This window comes from Tenrec ecaudatus, chromosome 11 (assembly GCF_050624435.1).
Source record: "Tenrec ecaudatus isolate mTenEca1 chromosome 11, mTenEca1.hap1, whole genome shotgun sequence".
NCBI classification, from domain to species: Eukaryota; Metazoa; Chordata; class Mammalia; order Afrosoricida; family Tenrecidae; genus Tenrec; species Tenrec ecaudatus.
In genome coordinates, this window is record NC_134540.1 from 128,469,852 (window position 1) to 128,489,311 (window position 19,460).

Here is a 19,460-nt window from a genome sequence, read left to right on the forward strand (position 1 = left end):
AGCATGTCCTTTTTACACACACACGCAGACACACACACATCCTTGCAAAATCTCTAGAGGGATTCTGACTTCATGTCCTTTTTACACACACACACACACATCCTTGCAGAATCTACATAAGGGTTCTGATTTCGTGTATTTTTCACACAGATACAAACACACACACACACACACACACCCTTGCAGAAATCCTAGAGGGCTTCGGACTTCGTGTTCTTTTTACACACCCACACACACACACATACACACATGCATGCACCCTTGCAAAATCTCTGGAGTGCTTCTGACTTCGTGTTCTTTTTACACACACAAACACTACACACACAGAGACAAACACATAGACACTCCCTAGCAGAATTTCTAGAAGGCTTCTGAATTCTTGTCCTTTTTACACATACACACACAGACAAGCTTGTAGATTCTCTGGAGGGCTTCTGATTTTGTGTCCTTATTACACACACACACACACTCCTTCACTCTCACACTCATAACTTTGCAGAAACCCTAGAAGGCTTTTGACTTCGTGTCATTTTTACGCGCACACACACACACACACATCCTTGCAAAATCTCTAGAGGGATTCTGACTTCTTATCCTTTTTACACACACACACACACACACATCTTTGCAAAATCTACATAAGGGTTCTGATTTCGTGTCTTTTTCACACAGATACAAACACACACACACACACACACACACACTTGCAGAAATCCTAGAGGGCTTTGGGCTCGTGTTCTTTTCACACACATACACACATGCATGCACCCTTGCAAAATCTCTGGAGTGCTTCTGACTTCATGTTCTTTTTACACACACACACACTACACACACACAGACAAACACACATAGACACTCCCTAGCAGAATTTCTAGAAGGCTTCCGAATTCTTGTCCTTTTTACACATACACACACAGACAGGCTTGTAATTTCTCTGGAGGGCTTCTGATTTTGTGTCCTTATTACATAGACACACACACACACACACACTCCTTCACTCTCACACTCATACCTTTGCAGAAACCCTAGAAGGCTTTTGACTTCGTGTCCTTTTTACACACACACACACACACACATACAGACAAACCAATGCAGCATCTCTAGAGGGCTTCTGACTTCGTGTCCTTTTTACACAAACACACACACACACACACACACACAAACACTCCCTCACACGGATACTCATGCCTTTCAGAATTCCTAGAGGGCTTCTGACTTCCTGTCCTTTTTACACACACACACACACACACAGACACACACACACAGATGCATCCTTGCAGAATTTCAGGATTGCTTCTGACTCTTTTCTTTGTTAAACACACACACACACACACACACACACGCACACACACACCCTTGCCGAATCTCTGGATGACTTCTGACTTCATGTCCTTTTAACACAACACACTCACCTTTGCAGAATCTCTAGAGGGCTTCTGACTTTGTGTCCTTTTTACAAAAACACACACACACACACCCTTTGAAGAATTTCTGGAGGGCTTCTGATTTCATGTACTTTTTACGCACTCGCACACACACATACATGCATCCTTGCAGAATCACTGGAATTCATCTCACGTCATGTAATTTATACACACACACATACACAAACTCATTCCCTTGCAAAATCACTTGAGGGTTTCTAACTTCGTGTTCTTTTTACAAACATACTCTCACACACAGACACTCCCCTGCAGGATCTCTAGAGGGCTTCTGACTTGGTGTCCTTTTTACACACACGCACACAGACACATACAAACACCCGTTCAGAATCTTTGGAGGACTTCTAACAGCATGTCCTTTTTACACACACACACACACACACACACACACACATCCTTGCAAAATCTCTAGAGGGATTCTGACTTCATGTCCTTTTTACACACACACACACACACACATCCTTACAGAATCTACATAAGGGTTCTGATTTCGTGTCTTTTTCACACAGATACACACACCCACACACACACACACACACTTGCAGAATTTCTAGTGGGCTTCTCACTTCGTGACATTTTACAAACACAAATACACACATACTTGCTGAATTTCTGGAGGGCTTCTGATTTCATGTACTTTTTACGCACACGCACACACACATACATGCATCCTTGCAGAATCACTGGAATTCATCTCACGTCATGTAATTTATACACACACACATACACAAACTCATTCCCTTGCAAAATCACTTGAGGGTTTCTAACTTCGTGTTCTTTTTACAAACATACTCTCACACACAGACACTCCCCTGCAGGATCTCTAGAGGGCTTCTGACTTGGTGTCCTTTTTACACACACGCACACAGACACATACAAACACCCGTTCAGAATCTTTGGAGGACTTCTAACAGCATGTCCTTTTTACAGGCACACAGACACATACAAACACCCGTTCAGAATCTTTGGAGGACTTCTAACAGCATGTCCTTTTTACACACACACACACACACACACACACACATCCTTACAGAATCTACATAAGGGTTCTGATTTCGTGTCTTTTTCACACAGATACAAACACACACACACACACACACACACACCCTTGCAGAAATCCTAGAGGGCTTCGGACTTCGTGTTCTTTTTACACACCCACACACACACACATACACACATGCATGCACCCTTGCAAAATCTCTGAAGTGCTTCTGACTTCGTGTTCTTTTTACACACACACTCACTACACACACACACAGACAAACACACATAGACACTCCTTAGCAGAATTTCTAGAAGGCTTCTGAATTCTTGTCCTTTTTACACATACACACAAAGACAAGCTTGTAGATTCTCTGGAGGGTTTCTGATTTTGTGTCCTTATTACACACACACACACACACACACACACACACACACTCCTTCACTCTCACACTCATACCTTTGCAGATACACTAGTAGGCTTTTGACTTCGTGTCCTTTTTACACACACACACATACAGACACACCAATGCAGGATCTCTAGAGGGCTTCTGACTTCGTGTCCTTTTTACACACACACACACACACACACACACACACACACAAAACACTCCCTCACACGGATACTCATGCCGTTCTGAATTCCTAGAGGGCTTCTGACTTCCTGTCCTTTTTACACACACACACACACACACATAGATGCATCCTTGCAGAATTTCAGGATTGCTTCTGACTTTTTTCCTTTTTAAAAACACACACAGACACACACACACACACACCCTTGCCGAATCTCTGGATGACTTCTGACTTCATGTCCTTTTAACACAACACACTCACCTTTGCAGAATCTCTAGAGGGCTTCTGACTTTGTGTCCTTTTTACAAACACACACACACACACACACCCTTTGAAGAATCTCTGGAGGGCTTCAATTTTCATGTCCTTTTTACACACACACACTAGCACACACACAAACACACACACTTTTGCAGAATCAATAGTCAACTTCTGACTTTGTGTCCATTTTACAAACACCCCCCCACACACACACACACCCTTGCAGAATTTCTAGAGGGCTTCTCACTTCGTGACATTTTACAAACACAGACACACACATACTTGCAGAATTTCTGGAGGGCTTCTGAATTCATGTACTTTTTACGCACGCACACACACACACACACACACACACACATACATGCATCCTTGCAGAATCGCTAGAATTCATCTCACTTCATGTAATTTATACACACACACATACTCAAACTCATTCCCTTGCAAAATCACTTGAGGATTTCTAACTTCGTGTTCTTTTTACAAACATACCCTCACACACAGACACATCCTTGCAGGATCTCTAGAGGGCTTCTGACTTGGTGTCCTTTTTACACACACGCACACAGACACATACAAACACCCGTGGAGAAACTTTGGAGGACTTCTAACAGCATGTCCTTTTTACACACACACACACACACATCCTTGCAAAATCTCTAGAGGGATTCTGACTTCATGTCCTTTTTACACACACACACACACACACACACACATCCTTGCAGAATCTACATAAGGGTTCTGATTTCGTGTCTTTTTCACACAGATACAAACACACACACACACACACACACACACACACACCCTTGAAGAAATCCTAGAGGGCTTCGGACTTCGTGTTCTTTTTACACACCCACACACACACACATACACACATGCATGCACCCTTGCAAAATCTCTGGAGTGCTTCTGATTTCGTGTTCTTTTTACACACACACACACTACACACACACACAGACAAACACACATAGACACTCCCTAGCAGAATTTCTAGAAGGCTTCTGAATTCTTGTCCTTTTTACACATACACACACAGACAAGCTTGTAGATTTTCTGGAGGGCTTCTGATTTTGTGTCCTTATTACACAGACACACACACACACACACACACACTCCTTCACTCTCACACTCATACTTTTGCAGAAACCCTAGAAGGCTTTTGATTCGTGTCCTTTTTACACACACACACATACAGACAAACCAATGCAGGATCACTAGAGGGCTTCTGACTTCGTGTCCTTTTTACACAAACACACACACACACACACACAAACACTCCCTCACACGGATACTCATGCCGTTCAGAATTCCTAGAAGGCTTCTGACTTCCTGTCCTTTTTACACACACACACAGACTCACACAAACACACATAGATGCATCCTTGCAGAATTTCAGGATTGCTTCTGACTCTTTTCCTTGTTAAACACAAACACACACAGACACACGCACACACACACCCTTGCCGAATCTCTGGATGACTTCTGACTTCATGTCCTTTTAACACAACACACTCACCTTTGCAGAATCTCTAGAGGGCTTCTGACTTTGTGTCCTTTTCACAAACACACACACACACACACACCCTTTGAAGAATCTCTGGAGGGCTTCAGTTTTCATGTCCTTTTTACACACACACACTAGCACACACACAAACACACACACTTTTGCAGAATCAATAGTCAACTTCTGACTTTGTGTCCTTTTTACAAATACCCCCACACACACACACACCCTTGCAGAATTTCTAGAGGGCTTCTCACTTCGTGACATTTTACAAACACAGACACACACATACTTGCAGAATTTCTGGAGGGCTTCTGATTTCATGTACTTTTTACGCACGCACACAAACACACACACACACACACACACATGCATCCTTGCAGAATCGCTGGAATTCATCTCACGTCATGTAATTTATACACACACACATACTCAAACTCATTCCCTTGCAAAATCACTTGAGGATTTCTAACTTCGTGTTCTTTTTACAAACATACCCTCACACACAGACACACCCTTGCAGGATCTCTAGAGGGATTCTGACTTGGTGTCCTTTTTACACACACACACACAGACACATACAAACACCCGTCAGAAACTTTGGAGGACTTCTAACAGCACGTCCTTTTTACACACACACGCAGACACACACACATCCTTGCAAAATCTCTAGAGGGATTCTGACTTCATGTCCTTTTTACACACACACACACACACATCCTTGCAGAATCTACATAAGGGTTCTGATTTCGTGTATTTTTCACACAGATACAAACACACACACACACACACACACCCTTGCAGAAATCCTAGAGGGCTTCGGACTTCGTGTTCTTTTTACACACCCACACACACACACATACACACATGCATGCACCCTTGCAAAATCTCTGGAGTGCTTCTGACTTCGTGTTCTTTTTACACACACACACACTACACACACAGAGACAAACACATAGACACTCCCTAGCAGAATTTCTAGAAGGCTTCTGAATTCTTGTCCTTTTTACACATACACACACAGACAAGCTTGTAGATTCTCTGGAGGGCTTCTGATTTTGTGTCCTTATTACACAGACACACACACACACACACACACTCCTTCACTCTCACACTCATACTTTTGCAGAAACCCTAGAAGGCTTTTGATTCGTGTCCTTTTTACACACACACACATACAGACAAACCAATGCAGGATCACTAGAGGGCTTCTGACTTCGTGTCCTTTTTACACAAACACACACACACACACACACAAACACTCCCTCACACGGATACTCATGCCGTTCAGAATTCCTAGAAGGCTTCTGACTTCCTGTCCTTTTTACACACACACACACACACACAAAAACACACATAGATGCATCCTTGCAGAATTTCAGGATTGCTTCTGACTCTTTTCCTTGTTAAACACAAACACACACAGACACACGCACACACACACCCTTGCCGAATCTCTAGATGACTTCTGACTTCATGTCCTTTTAACACAACACACTCACCTTTGCAGAATCTCTAGAGGGCTTCTGACTTTGTGTCCTTTTCACAAACACACACACACACACACACACCCTTTGAAGAATCTCTGGAGGGCTTCAGTTTTCATGTCCTTTTTACACACACACACTAGCACACACACAAACACACACACTTTTGCAGAATCAATAGTCAACTTCTGACTTTGTGTCCTTTTTACAAACACCCCCCCACACACACACACCCTTGCAGAATTTCTAGAGGGCTTCTCACTTCGTGACATTTTACAAACACAGACACACACATACTTGCAGAATTTCTGGAGGGCTTCTGATTTCATGTACTTTTTACGCACGCACACACACACACACACACACACACACATACATGCATCCTTGCAGAATCGCTGGAATTCATCTCACGTCATGTAATTTATACACACACACATACTCAAACTCATTCCCTTGCAAAATCACTTGAGGATTTCTAACTTCGTGTTCTTTTTACAAATATACCCTCACACACAGACACACCCTTGCAGGATCTCTAGAGGGCTTCTGACTTGGTGTCCTTTTTACACACACACACACAGACACATACAAACACCCGTCAGAAACTTTGGAGGACTTCTAACAGCATGTCCTTTTTACACACACACGCAGACACACACACATCCTTGCAAAATCTCTAGAGGGATTCTGACTTCATGTCCTTTTTACACACACACACACACATCCTTGCAGAATCTACATAAGGGTTCTGATTTCGTGTATTTTTCACACAGATACAAACACACACACACACACACACACCCTTGCAGAAATCCTAGAGGGCTTCGGACTTCGTGTTCTTTTTACACACCCACACACACACACATACACACATGCATGCACCCTTGCAAAATCTCTGGAGTGCTTCTGACTTCGTGTTCTTTTTACACACACAAACACTACACACACAGAGACAAACACATAGACACTCCCTAGCAGAATTTCTAGAAGGCTTCTGAATTCTTGTCCTTTTTACACATACACACACAGACAAGCTTGTAGATTCTCTGGAGGGCTTCTGATTTTGTGTCCTTATTACACACACACACACACTCCTTCACTCTCACACTCATAACTTTGCAGAAACCCTAGAAGGCTTTTGACTTCGTGTCATTTTTACGCGCACACACACACACACACACATCCTTGCAAAATCTCTAGAGGGATTCTGACTTCTTATCCTTTTTACACACACACACACACACACACACATCTTTGCAAAATCTACATAAGGGTTCTGATTTCGTGTCTTTTTCACACAGATACAAACACACACACACACACACACACACACTTGCAGAAATCCTAGAGGGCTTCGGGCTCGTGTTCTTTTCACACACATACACACATGCATGCACCCTTGCAAAATCTCTGGAGTGCTTCTGACTTCATGTTCTTTTTACACACACACACACTACACACACACAGACAAACACACATAGACACTCCCTAGCAGAATTTCTAGAAGGCTTCTGAATTCTTGTCCTTTTTACACATACACACACAGACAGGCTTGTAATTTCTCTGGAGGGCTTCTGATTTTGTGTCCTTATTACATAGACACACACACACACACACACTCCTTCACTCTCACACTCATACCTTTGCAGAAACCCTAGAAGGCTTTTGACTTCGTGTCCTTTTTACACACACACACACACACATACAGACAAACCAATGCAGCATCTCTAGAGGGCTTCTGACTTCGTGTCCTTTTTACACAAACACACACACACACACACACACACAAACACTCCCTCACACGGATACTCATGCCTTTCAGAATTCCTAGAGGGCTTCTGACTTCCTGTCCTTTTTACACACACACACACACACACACACACAGACACACACACACAGATGCATCCTTGCAGAATTTCAGGATTACTTCTGACTCTTTTCTTTGTTAAACACACACACACACACACACACACACGCACACACACACCCTTGCCGAATCTCTGGATGACTTCTGACTTCATGTCCTTTTAACACAACACACTCACCTTTGCAGAATCTCTAGAGGGCTTCTGACTTTGTGTCCTTTTTACAAAAACACACACACACACACCCTTTGAAGAATTTCTGGAGGGCTTCTGATTTCATGTACTTTTTACGCACTCGCACACACACATACATGCATCCTTGCAGAATCACTGGAATTCATCTCACGTCATGTAATTTATACACACACACATACACAAACTCATTCCCTTGCAAAATCACTTGAGGGTTTCTAACTTCGTGTTCTTTTTACAAACATACTCTCACACACAGACACTCCCCTGCAGGATCTCTAGAGGGCTTCTGACTTGGTGTCCTTTTTACACACACGCACACAGACACATACAAACACCCGTTCAGAATCTTTGGAGGACTTCTAACAGCATGTCCTTTTTACACACACACACACACACACACACACACATCCTTGCAAAATCTCTAGAGGGATTCTGACTTCATGTCCTTTTTACACACACACACACACACACATCCTTACAGAATCTACATAAGGGTTCTGATTTCGTGTCTTTTTCACACAGATACAAACACACACACACACACACACACACACACACACACCCTTGCAGAAATCCTAGAGGGCTTCAGACTTCGTGTTCTTTTTACACACCCACACACACACACATACACACATGCATGCACCCTTGCAAAATCTCTGAAGTGCTTCTGACTTCGTGTTCTTTTTACACACACACTCACTACACACACACACAGACAAACACACATAGACACTCCTTAGCAGAATTTCTAGAAGGCTTCTGAATTCTTGTCCTTTTTACACATACACACACAGACAAGCTTGTAGATTCTCTGGAGGGTTTCTGATTTTGTGTCCTTATTACACACACACACACACACACACACACACACTCCTTCACTCTCACACTCATACCTTTGCAGATACACTAGTAGGCTTTTGACTTCGTGTCCTTTTTACACACACACACATACAGACACACCAATGCAGGATCTCTAGAGGGCTTCTGACTTCGTGTCCCTTTTACACACACACACACACACACACACACACAAACACTCCCTCACACGGATACTCATGCCGTTCTGAATTCCTAGAGGGCTTCTGACTTCCTGTCCTTTTTACACACACACACACACACATAGATGCATCCTTGCAGAATTTCAGGATTGCTTCTGACTTTTTTCCTTTTTAAACACACACACAGACACACACACACACACACACCCTTGCCGAATCTCTGGATGACTTCTGACTTCATGTCCTTTTAACACAACACACTCACCTTTGCAGAATCTCTAGAGGGCTTCTGACTTTGTGTCCTTTTTACCAACACACACACACACACACACCCTTTGAAGAATCTCTGGAGGGCTTCAGTTTTCATGTCCTTTTTACACACACACACTAGCACACACACAAACACACACACTTTTGCAGAATCAATAGTCAACTTCTGACTTTGTGTCCATTTTACAAACAACCACACACACACACACACACCCTTGCAGAATTTCTAGAGGGCTTCTCACTTCGTGACGTTTTACAAACACAGACACACACATACTTGCAGAATTTCTGGAGGGCTTCTGAATTCATGTACATTTTACGGACGCACACACACACACACACACACACACATACATGCATCCTTGCAGAATCGCTAGAATTCATCTCACGTCATGTAATTTATACACACACACATACTCAAACTCATTCCCTTGCAAAATCACTTGAGGATTTCTAACTTCGTGTTCTTTTTACAAACATACCCTCACACACAGACACACCCTTGCAGGATCTCTAGAGGGCGTCTGACTTGGTGTCCTTTTTTTCACACACGCACACAGACACATACAAACACCCGTGGAGAAACTTTGGAGGACTTCTAACAGCATGTCCTTTTTACACACACACACACACACACACACACACACACACACACACACACATCCTTGCAAAATCTCTAGAGGGATTCTGACTTCATGTCCTTTTTACACACACACACACACACACACACACATCCTTGCAGAATCTACATAAGGGTTCTGATTTCGTGTCTTTTTCACACAGATACAAACACACACACACACACACACACACACACACACACCCTTGAAGAAATCCTAGAGGGCTTGAGACTTCGTGTTCTTTTTACACACCCACACACACACACATACACACATGCATGCACCCTTGCAAAATCTCTGGAGTGCTTCTGATTTCGTGTTCTTTTTACACACACACACACTACACACACACACAGACAAACACACATAGACACTCCCTAGCAGAATTTCTAGAAGGCTTCTGAATTCTTGTCCTTTTTACACATACACACACAGACAAGCTTGTAGATTCTCTGGAGGGCTTCTGATTTTGTGTCCTTATTACACAGACACACACACACACACACACACACACTCCTTCACTCTCACACTCATACTTTTGCAGAAAACCTAGAAGGCTTTTGATTCGTGTCCTTTTTACACACACACACATACAGACAAACCAATGCAGGATCACTAGAGGGCTTCTGACTTCGTGTCCTTTTTACACAAACACACACACACACACACAAACACTCCCTCACACGGATACTCATGCCATTCAGAATTCCTAGAAGGCTTCTGACTTCCTGTCCTTTTTACACACACACACACACACACACACACAAACACACATAGATGCATCCTTGCAGAATTTCAGGATTGCTTCTGACTCTTTTCCTTGTTAAACACACACACACACAGACACACGCACACACACCCCCTTGCCGAATCTCTGGATGACTTCTGACTTCATGTCCTTTTAACACAACACACTCACCTTTGCAGAATCTCTAGAGGGCTTCTGACTTTGTGTCCTTTTTACAAAAACACACACACACACAAACACACACACACACACACACCCTTTGAAGAATCTCTGGAGGGCTTCAGTTTTCATGTCCTTTTTACACACACAGACACACAAACACACACACTTTTGAGAATCAATAGTCAACTTCTGACTTTGTGTCCTTTATACAAACACCCACCCACACACACACACACCCTTACAGAATTCCTAGAGGGCTTCTCACTTCAAGACATTTTACAAACACAGACACACACATACTTGCAGAATTTCTGGAGGGCTTCTGATTTCATGTACTTTTTTCGCACACACACACACACACACACACATGCATCCTTGCAGAATCACTGGAATTCATCTCACGTCATGCAATTTATACACACACACATACTCAAACTCATTCCCTTGCAAAATCACTTGAGGGTTTCTAACTTCGTGTTCTTTTTACAAACATACTCTCACACACAGACACTCCCCTGCAGGATCTCTAGAGGGCTTCTCACTTGGTGTCCTTTTTACACACACGCACACAGACACATACAAACACCCGTTCAGAATCTTTGGAGGACTTCTAACAGCATGTCCTTTTTACACACACACACACACACACACACACACACACATCCTTGCAAAATCTCTAGAGGGATTCTGACTTCATGTCCTTTTTACACACACACACACATCCTTACAGAATCTACACAAGGGTTCTGATTTCGTGTCTTTTTCACACAGATACAAACACAAACACACACACACACACATACACCCTTGCAGAAATCCTAGAGGGCTTCGGACTTCGTGTTCTTTTTACACACCCACACACACACACACATACACACATGCATGCACCCTTGCAAAATCTCTGGAGTGCTTCTGACTTCATGTTCTTTTTACACACACACACACTACACACACACAGACAAACACACATAGACACTCCCTAGCAGAATTTCTAGAAGGCTTCTGAATTCTTGTCCTTTTTACACATACACACACAGACAAGCTTGTAGATTCTCTGGAGGGCTTCTGATTTTGTGTCCTTATTACACAGACACACACACACACACTCCTTCACTCTCACACTCATACCTTTGCAGAAACCCTAGAAGGCTTTTGACTTCGTGTCCTTTTTACACACACACACACACATACAGACAAACCAATGCAGCATCTCTAGAGGGCTTCTGACTTCGTGTCCTTTTTACACAAACACACACACACACACACACTCAAACACTCCCTCACACGGATACTCATGCCGTTCAGAATTCCTAGAGGGCTTCTGACTTCCTGTCCTTTTTACACACACACACACACACACACACACACACATAGATGCATTCTTGCAGAATTTCAGGATTGCTTCTGACTTTTTTCCTTTTTAAACACACACACACAGACACACGCACACACACACCCTTGCCGAATCTCTGGATGACTTCTGACTTCATGTCCTTTTAACACAACACACTCACCTTTGCAGAATCTCTAGAGGGCTTCTGACTTTGTGTCCTTTTTACAAAAAACACACACAGACACACACACCCTTTGAAGAATCTCTGGAGGGCTTCAGTTTTCATGTCCTTTTTACACACACACTCACACACAAACACACACACTTTTGAGAATCAATAGTCAACTTCTGACTTTGTGTCCTTTATACAAACACCCACACACACACACACACACCCTTGCAGAACTCCTAGAGGGCTTCTCAGTTCAAGACATTTTACAAACACAGACACACACATACTTGCAGAATTTCTGGAGGGCTTCTGATTTCATGTACTTTTTTCGCACACACACACACACACACACACACACATGCATCCTTGCAGAATCACTGGAATTCATCTCACATCATGCAATTTATACACACACACATACTCAAACTTATTCCCTTGCAAAATCACTTGAGGGTTTCTAACTTCGTGTTCTTTTTACAAACATACTCTCACACACAGACACTCCCCTGCAGGATCTCTAGAGGGCTTCTCACTTGGTGTCCTTTTTACACACACGCACACAGACACATACAAACACCCGTTCAGAATCTTTGGAGGACTTCTAACAGCATGTCCTTTTTACACACACACACACACACACACACATCCTTGCAAAATCTCTAGAGGGATTCTGACTTCATGTCCTTTTTACACACACACACACATCCTTACAGAATCTACACAAGGGTTCTGATTTCGTGTCTTTTTCACACAGATACAAACACAAACACACACACACACACACACACCCTTGCAGAAATCCTAGAGGGCTTCGGACTTCGTGTTCTTTTTACACACCAACACACACACACACACACACATGCATGCACCCTTGCAAAATCTCTGGAGTGCTTCTGACTTCATGTTCTTTTTACACACACACACACTACACACACACAGACAAACACACATAGACACTCCCTAGCAGAATTTCTAGAAGGCTTCTGAATTCTTGTCCTTTTTACACATACACACACAGACAAGCTTGTAGATTCTCTGGAGGGCTTCTGATTTTGTGTCCTTATTACACAGACACACACACACACACTCCTTCACTCTCACACTCATACCTTTGCAGAAACCCTAGAAGGCTTTTGACTTCGTGTCCTTTTTACACACACACACACACATACAGACAAACCAATGCAGCATCTCTAGAGGGCTTCTGACTTCGTGTCCTTTTTACACAAACACACACACACACACACACAAACACTCCCTCACACGGATACTCATGCCGTTCTGAATTCCTAGAGGGCTTCTGACTTCCTGTCCTTTTTACACACACACACACACACACACATAGATGCATCCTTGCAGAATTTCAGGATTGCTTCTGACTTTTTTCCTTTTTAAACACACACACACAGACACACGCACACACACACCCTTGCCGAATCTCTGGATGACTTCTGACTTCATGTCCTTTTAACACAACACACTCACCTTTGCAGAATCTCTAGAGGGCTTCTGACTTTGTGTCCTTTTTACAAAAAACACACACAGACACACACACCCTTTGAAGAATCTCTGGAGGGCTTCAGTTTTCATGTCCTTTTTACACACACACACACACAAACACACACACTTTTGCAGAATCAAAAGTCAACTTCTGGCTTTGTGTCCTTTATACAAACACCCACACACACGCACGCCCTTGCAGAAATCCTAGAGGGCTTCAGACTTCGTGTTCGTTTTACACACCCACACACACACACATACACACATGCATGCACCCTTGCAAAATCTCTGGAGTGCTTCTGACTTCGTGTTATTTTTACACACACACACACAGACAAACACACATAGACACTCCCTGGCAGAATTTCTAGATGGCTTCTGAATTCTTGTCCTTTTTACACATACACACACAGACAAGCTTGTAGATTCTCTGGAGGGCTTCTGATTTTGTGTCCTTATTACACACACACATACACACACACACACACTCCTTCACTCTCACACTCATACCTTTGCAGATACACTAGTAGGCTTTTAACTTCCTGTCCTTTTTACACACACACACATACAGACACACCAATGCAAGATCTCTAGAGGGCTTCTGACTTCGTGTCCTTTTTACACAAACACACACACACACACACACACACACACAAAGACTCCCTCACACGGATACTCATGCCTTTCAGAATTCCTAGATGGCTTCTGACTTCCTGTAGTTTTTAGCCACACACACACACACACACACACACACACATAGATGCATCCTTGCAGAATTTCAGGATTGCTTCTGACTTTTTTCCTTTTTAAACACACACACACACAGAAACACGCACACACACACCCTTGCCGAATCTCTGGATGACTTCTGACTTCATGTCCTTTTAACACAACACACTCACCTTTGCAGAATCTCTAGAGGGCTTCTGACTTTGTGTCCTTTTTACAAACACACACACACACACACACACACCCTTTGAAGAATCTCTGGAAGGCTTCAGTTTTAATGTCCTTTTTACACACACACACTAGCACACACACAAACACACACACTTTTGCAGAATCAATAGTCAAATTCTGACTTTGTGTCCTTTTTAAAAACACCCACACACACACACACACCCTTGCAGAATTTCTAGAGGGCTTCTCACTTGGTGACATTTTACAAACACAGACACACACATACTTGCAGAATTTCTGGAGGGCTTCTGATTTCATGTACTTTTTACGCACGCACACACACACACACACACACATACATGCATCCTTGCAGAATCGCTGGAATTCATCTCACGTCATGTAATTTATACACACACACATACTCAAACTCATTCCCTTGCAAAATCACTTGAGGATTTCTAACTTCGTGTTCTTTCTACAAACATACCCTCACACACAGACACACCCTTGCAGGATCTCTAGAGGGCTTCTGACTTGGTGTCCTTTTTACACACACACACACACAGACACATACAAACACCCGTCAGAAACTTTGGAGGACTTCTAACAGCATGTCCTTTTTACACACACACACAGACACACACACATCCTTGCAAAATCTCTAGAGTGATTCTGACTTCATGTCCTTTTTACACACACACACACACACACACATCCTTGCAGAATCTACATAAGGGTTCTGATTTCGTGTCTTTTTCACACAGATACAAACACACACACACACACACACACACCCTTGCAGAAATCCTAGAGGGATTCGGACTTCGTGTTCTTTTTACACACACACACACTACACACACAGAGAAAAACACACATAGACACTCCCTAGCAGAATTTCTAGAAGGCTTCTGAATTCTTGTCCTTTTTACACATACACACACAGACAAGCTTGTAGATTCTCTGGAGGGCTTCTGATTTTGTGTCCTTATTACACACACACACACACACTCCTTCACTCTCACACTCATACCTTTGCAGAAACCCTAGAAGGCTTTTGACTTCGTGTCCTTTTTACACACACACACACACACTCACACATCCTTGCAAAATCCACATAAGGGTTCTGATGTCGTGTCTTTTTCACACAGATACAAACACACACACACACACACACACTTGCAGAAATCCTAGAGGGCTTCGGACTCGTGTTCTTTTTACACACGCACACACACTCACACACACATGCCCACATGCATGCACCCTTGCAAAATCTCTGGAGCGCTTCTGACTTCATGTTCTTTTTACACACACACACACTACACACACACAGACAAACACACATAGACACTCCCTAGCAGAATTTCTAGAAGGCTTCTGAATTCTTGTCCTTTTTACACATACACACACAGACAAGCTTGTAGATTCTCTGGAGGGCTTCTGATTTTGTGTCCTTATTACACGGACACACACACACACACACACACTCCTTCACTCTCACACTCATACCTTTGCAGAAACCCTAGAAGGCTTTTGACTTCGTGTCCTTTTTACACACACATACATACAGACACACCAATGCAGGATCTCTAGAGGGCTTCTGACTTCGTGTCCTTTTTACACAAACACACACACACACACAAACACTCCCTCACACGGATACTCATGCCGTTCTGAATTCCTAGAGGGCTTCTGACTTCCTGTCCTTTTTACACAAACACACACACACACACACACACATAGATGCATCCTTGCAGAATTTCAGGATTGCTTCTGACTTTTTTCCTTTTTAAACACACACACAGACACACACACACACACACCCTTGCCGAATCTCTGGATGACTTCTGACTTCATGTCCTTTTAACACAACACACTCACCTTTGCAGAATCTCTAGAGGGCTTCTGACTTTGTGTCCTTTTTACAAACACACACACACACACACACCCTTTGAAGAATCTCTGTAGGGCTTCAGTTTTCATGTCCTTTTTATACACACACACTAGCACACACACAAACACACACTTTTGCAGAATCAATAGTCAACATCTGACTTTGTGTCCATTTTACAAACACCCACACACACACACACACACCCTTGCAGAATTTCTGGAGGGCTTCTGATTTCATGTATTTTTTACGCACGCACACACACACACACACACATACATGCATCCTTGCAGAATCGCTGGAATTCATCTCACGTCATGTAATTTATACACACACACATACTCAAACTCATTCCCTTGCAAAATCACTTGAGGATTTCTAACTTCGTGTTCGTTTTACAAACATACCCTCACACACAGACACACCCTTGCAGGATCTCTAGAGGGCTACTGACTTGGTGTCCTTTTTACACACACGCAACCAGACACATACAAACACCCGTGGAGAAACTTTGGAGGACTTCTAACAGCATGTTCTTTTTACACACACACACACACACACACACACACACACACACACATCCTTGCAAAATCTCTAGTGGGATTCTGACTTCATGTCCTTTTTACACACACACACACACACACACACATCCTTGCAGAATCTACATAAGGGTTCTGATTTCGTGTCTTTTTCACACAGATACAAACACACACACACACACACACACACACCCTTGCAGAAATCCTAGAGGGCTTCGGACTTCGTGTTCTTTTTACACACCCACACACACACACATACACACATGCATGCACCCTTGCAAAATCTCTGGAGTGCTTCTGATTTCGTATTCTTTTTACACACACACACACACTACACACACACAGACAAACACACATAGACACTCCCTAGCAGAATTTCTAGAAGGCTTCTGAATTCTTGTCCTTTTTACACATACACACACAGACAAGCTTGTAGATTCTCTGGAGGGCTTCTGATTTTGTGTCCTTATTACACATACACACACACACACACACACACACACTCCTTCACTCTCACACTCATACTTTTGCAGAAACCCTAGAAGGCTTTTGACTTCGTGTCCTTTTTACACACACACACATACAGACAAACCAATGCAGGATCTCTAGAGGGCTTCTGATTCGTGTCCTTTTTACACAAACACACACACACACACACACACACACACACAAACAAACACTCCCTCACACGGATACTCATGCCGTTCAGAATTCCTAGAGTGCTTCTGACTTCCTGTCCTTTTTACACACACACACACACACACACACACACACATAGATGCATCCTTGCAGAATGTCAGGATTGCTTCTGACTCTTTTCCTTGTTAAACACACACACACACACACACACACATAGATGCATCCTTGCAGAATGTCAGGATTGCTTCTGACTCTTTTCCTTGTTAAACACACACACACACACAGACACACGCACACACACACCCTTGCCGAATCTCTGGATGACTTCTGACTTCATGTCCTTTTAACACAACACACTCACCTTTGCAGAATCTCTAGAGGGCTTCTGACTTTGTGTCCTTTTTACTAAAACACACACACACACACACACACACACACCCTTTGAAGAATCTCTGGAGGGCTTCAGTTTTCATGTCCTTTTTACACACACACACACAAACACACACACTTTTGCAGAATCAAAAGTGAACTTCTGACTTTGTGTCCTTTATACAAACACCCACACACACACACACACACTTGCAGAATTTCTAGAGGGCTTCTCACTTCGTGACATTTTACAAACACAAATACACACATACTTGCAGAATTTCTGGAGGGCTTCTGATTTCATGTACTTTTTACGCACACACACACACACATACATGCATCCTTGCAGAATCACTGGAATTCATCTCACGTCATGTAATTTATACACACACACATACTCAAACTCATTCCCTTGCAAAATCACTTGAGGGTTTCTAACTTCGTGTTCGTTTTACAAACATACTAACACACACAGACACTCCCCTGCAGGATCTCTAGAGGGCTTCTGACTTGGTGTCCTTTTTACACACACACACACAGACACATACAAACACCCGTTCAGAATCTTTGGAGGACTTCTAACAGCATGTCCTTTTTACACACACACACACACACACACACACACACATCCTTGCAAAATCTCTAGAGGGATTCTGACTTCATGTCTTTTTACACACACACACACACACACATCCTTACAGAATCTACATAAGGGTTCTGATTTCGTGTCTTTTTCACACAGATACAAACACACACACACACACACAGCCCTTTCAGAAATCCTAGAGGGCTTCAGACTTCGTGTTCTTTTTACACACCCACACACACACGCACATACACACATGCATGCACCCTTGCAAAACCTCTGGAGTGATTCTGACTTCGTGTTCTTTTTACACACACACACACACACTACACACACACACAGACAAACACACATAGACACTCCCTGGCAGAATTTCTAGATGGCTTCTGAATTCTTGTCCTTTTTACACATACACACACAGACAAGCT